At 26.1% G+C, this 4,638-nt stretch overlaps 1 protein-coding gene across 2 annotated transcripts in view; it reads left to right on the top strand.

The window, feature by feature from the left end:
* Positions 1 to 4,638, top strand: part of LOC100167213 (TBC1 domain family member 23) — an 18,819-nt gene that overhangs the window by 3,283 nt on the left and 10,898 nt on the right. Inside the window, exon 1 of one of the 2 annotated variants that reach the window (XM_016808243.1) lies at positions 3,128 to 3,498. The exons of the other annotated variant lie outside the window; for it this stretch is intronic. The gene's annotated coding sequence lies outside the window, so the exon portion shown is untranslated. Of the gene's footprint in view, positions 1 to 3,127; positions 3,499 to 4,638 lie in introns of those variants that run through there. 2 annotated transcript variants of the gene reach the window in all.

The raw sequence follows: 4,638 nt of genomic DNA, 5'->3' as shown, positions 1-4,638 counted from the left end.
TAAGTTGAATTTTTATAATTTGTATATTATACTAACAATTAATATATAATTTCATATAAGTACCCAGTGGTGTGTTTGGTTACAAAATAACTACTTACGTCCAACATAATTTGATAAATTTTATAAAAAAAAATTGTGCTTGTATTTTTAATATTTTTCAACTGCTATTGCAAAAATATATCATGATATATATATTAAAGTTTTTGGTTTATTGGTCCAACAAATAAAACTTTATTGACAATTATAAAAAAAAAACAACTAAAAAAATTGAAAATTAAATATGTCTAAACAGCTTAAAACGAATCAAAATAATTTTGAAAATTTTATCAAATATAGGAATTGATAAAATAAACGTATTTTTATTTTTACGATTGATTTTTATGTATTTTATCAAAATCCAAACTTTAAATGCTTATAAAATAAAATTGTGACTTTTGTATTTTTAATATATTTTTAACTGTCATTGTAATAATATATTAGGAGCCTTGTATTAAATTGTCAAGCTTTTTGATCCAACGAATTAAATTTTATTGACATCTACAGAATAAAAACCTAAAAAAATGGAAACTTAAAATATCCGTTAAACAGCTCAAAACAAGTAAAAATATTTTGAATATTTTATAGTGTAGAGCAAATGCTAATATAAACATTCAGTGAACATTTCATGTATCTACAGTCATTTAGAGTCATACCAAAAACCCCCCGTATGCACTAACTAGATTCACATCGAACAAGATACTATTAAAGAAAATCGAAGCATTATTTCGACTACTTATCGTGTACACAGTACAGAAATAAATATATTAATTGGTTACCCCTGACCCGGCCTGACGTAGGTATGTGTTTCGTGGTCCTAATAAGTACTTATTTTTGGCAAAAAGACAATGTTTATCCTAAGTGTTCCGTGAGATTTAATAAATAATACTAATGTGCTACTATGGAAAAAAAATGTTGCGAACCACTGGTCTAGTTTTTTTTATAGATCTAAGAGTTCATATTATACTATTATAATTTATAATTTCATCAAATGTACAGAGGTTTTACACTGTACCATAGGGCACAGACAGGTGTAAGCATATGTATTTCTCTACATAACTGGTATTACTCATATTAATATAATAGTACCTATCCACTTCTGGGTTTAGGGATTTTCATTGTTTTACCGCAGTTTATTTAGGGAGTAGGCCACGCAGAATTGACCCTCAACTCTCAAGAAACATTAAAAAAATTCAAAGGAAAATGCTGACCCTTGGTGTTTAGGAGTATACATTCCTGTTGATATTAGGGCTCCAGTTAGATTTATAATTTATGCGTCTTCGTCCTTCACATTTCGATCATATAGATGGAAATCATGATATAGATTTAGTCGATATAGAAATTGTATTGTATCCTACAAATGAATAGATTGATAGTTAATATAAATACATTTACATAATATTATAGCCTATAGGTACAATAAATTATTATTATTATTATTATTATTATTATTTTTTAACTTTGAACAGTCAACAGACTTCGTCAACATAAAAACCATATTCAGACAACTCGAATAATATACACTGCAGTGTAACAGTAACCTAACAAACCAAAATAAAATTTGATACTATGGTTAAACTACAAAAATGATTAAAATTACCTATACGTATGGATAATAAATAATTTAAGAAATATAATATTATGACAGGAGATTCCCAAAAAGAATATTTTGAAATACGTTTTAACGTTTAAAATTAATTTACTCCAAAAAATTATTAAATAAATGTTTTTATTTTTTATCATCAAAATTTGTCTAAAAATGAGATTTACAAATGGCCAATGGGTATTTTGAATTTTTCCAATACAATTGAATAAAATAAAATTGTTTTATTTTCGGTATTTAAAATATCTATATTCTATATTTCTATATACAAACACTATAGTCTGTATAGGTACTCGTACTTGTCGAAGAAAAATTTTTTTATTTGTCAGCGGTATTTCTGTTACACACTGTATAATGCTTAAACAGATGTTAGACGTTATTAGAATTGTACCTACATAGTCTTATAGACAAAATACATAAATATATGTACAGTGTTTAAAAAGTTTGAAACGATCATTAGACTAGTTAGGACTGATGAACGAATGAACGATAATGTGATATAATTAATGAGGTGATTAAATATTTAAATATTTTACCTAATACATGTTTAGCAGTGTTATCTATATTATTACTTATTGCCATATTATGTAGGTGGTAGGTATTTAAAAATATACAAACAGTAATTAAAGCATTTCCAAATTGTCGAACACCTTGTATAATATAAAATAGCCAATAGGTAATCTCATTATAGTTATCTACTGCAGATTATAGTTTTATACTTAGACATCTTTACTTAGTCTCGTCTCCATTGGTCAATATCTATTGCATCTAGTAATAATATATCTAATATATCATCGAGATTTTATATATGTAAAAATCAGAAAATATTTTTCTGGCTTTGAAAAAGTGACTAAAGGAATGAGTTCTATACTTCTGCAACATAAGTGTATATAACGAAAACTGGTGCAATATATGCTGTCCTACACCAGTAGCATTGATTTTAACAGAATACCGAATAGGCCAATACGGGGAGGGGGTCCTATATGAAAAACAGAAGTTTGTATTATCACAGGATCATCCTAAAGTGGCATAAAATATTTCAAGTATTCAAAAATAAGGTCTTCAAGGTTAAATCATAAAAAATTCCGAAAATTAAATTTAGAAAATATTATGCATAATTTAAGCATAAACATAGGGTGAGCAAAAAAATTTTAAAAATTACCCTGTGTAAGTATACCAACATTGGTTTTAATTATTTTAATAAATTTATTGATTTATTTTATTGTGTAAGTATATATACTTTACTATTATTATGTTCAATTTTTGATAGATCCAAATTCCAATGATACCTATCAGTTTTAATTCAAAATGTTGAAATACAATTAACCATAAAATATAGTTCATACATAATAGTGTAATATTATACCATCTATATAAGGTAGTAGTAATCTAGTTATTGTTTTTTTTATGGTATCACGTCATGCAATGCTTTTATTACTTAAAATTTGAACATAATAAATAATAATTATTGTAAAATATAATCAGTTAACACTTGACATCATTGAATGTGATAGGTGTACGTGTAGTAAGTAATAGGTATTACTGGTATTAGGTAGGTAACCTTTACAAATGTGTAATACTGAAATGTTAATGTAGAACATATACCAACAATAATTAATCAATTGTTCATATTAATTGTATTTCTTGTCTATTGAATTTAATATTTTTATTATTAAACAATTTTTGCAAGTGTGAATAAATTTAGATTTTTGGTTCCTACGCGTTGTCACTGCAGTCACCTATATAGTCTATTTAATTTATAACGATTTATGGTTACCTATTTTTCTCATTTGTATACTGTTTACCACATTCTTTACTATTATATGCTGATTATTACTGCGACACCGCTATAATAATATGTGAGTACCTTAGCTACTACCCATATTTTGGTTTTTAAATTAAAATTTTTTTTTTCATACTTTATGTTTATTTGTTAGTTGTTGTTAATAATATTTATTTTAAATAAATATAATTATACCCATTAGCTATTTTAGATATATAAAAGTACCTATTTAATATAATATAATGCTCTGAAGTAAATTTTTACTAAATCCAAATTCTGACATGTGGATATTGATTGAATGTTGGCTATTGAGGTCAGTTAAATATCATCTTTAGGTACGTGATTTAAATATTTTTCCAGACTTGATCTAGTTAACTAAATTATAAAATATATTTATGTATGATAGCATCTATTGATACTACTATAGTACTATGTCAGGTATACCTGTTCAGTGACGGAATTTGTGGGGGGGAGGGGGCAAGATTGTAATTTGCCACTATCTCTGATTGTACAAGCAGTCCAATGTTGGTCCGGTTGTTGGTAAAATATAACAAAACTATAATTTTTCTAATTTTGAGGAAATATAATATTGTGTAAGGAAAAACCTTTCTAATAGAAGATACTTATTTAACATTTTTCTATTTTTCAATTACGTTTTAGCATTTATTATTTTTTGTATTGTAATTTAATTAATTATTCAACCCCTCTAGAAAAATATAAAATGACGATACTGAGCCACTGAGGTATCTACTATCTATACCATAATTTATTATTTAGCTCATTAACGTCTTATTTTATGAGGCTATTTTTGTCTCAAACACGTATACAGTTATGTAAGATGGAAATCGTATCAAAATAAAAATATAAGTGAGTATTAGTTAGCTAGCGAAGCGGTCTGTTTTTCTTTTGTTCAGTCAAAACTTTTGTCCCCTCCTATAAACATTGAAATTATGCCACTGGTTTGTAACCTCCTGGCTACTGATATGTTATAGACTATAGTCAGTGTTGGGTAAGTTACTTTTAAAAAGTAATGAAGTTACTTTACTCGTTACTCAAATAAAATTGTAATGAAATTACTTTAATTTTCAAATAGAAAAGTAACTCATTACTTTCTCGTTACAAAAATAAAAAAAAAATTTTAATTTCTTGGCAGTTAAACTCTGCAGGCAAATTGAACAAGCAAATTCTTTATAAAACCTGTATAGACGTATACAGG

This window comes from Acyrthosiphon pisum, chromosome A3 (assembly GCF_005508785.2).
Source record: "Acyrthosiphon pisum isolate AL4f chromosome A3, pea_aphid_22Mar2018_4r6ur, whole genome shotgun sequence".
NCBI lineage: Eukaryota > Metazoa > Arthropoda > Insecta > Hemiptera > Aphididae > Acyrthosiphon > Acyrthosiphon pisum.
Note: the sequence above shows the minus strand (reverse complement) of the source record. Positions and strands in the feature narration are given on the sequence as shown.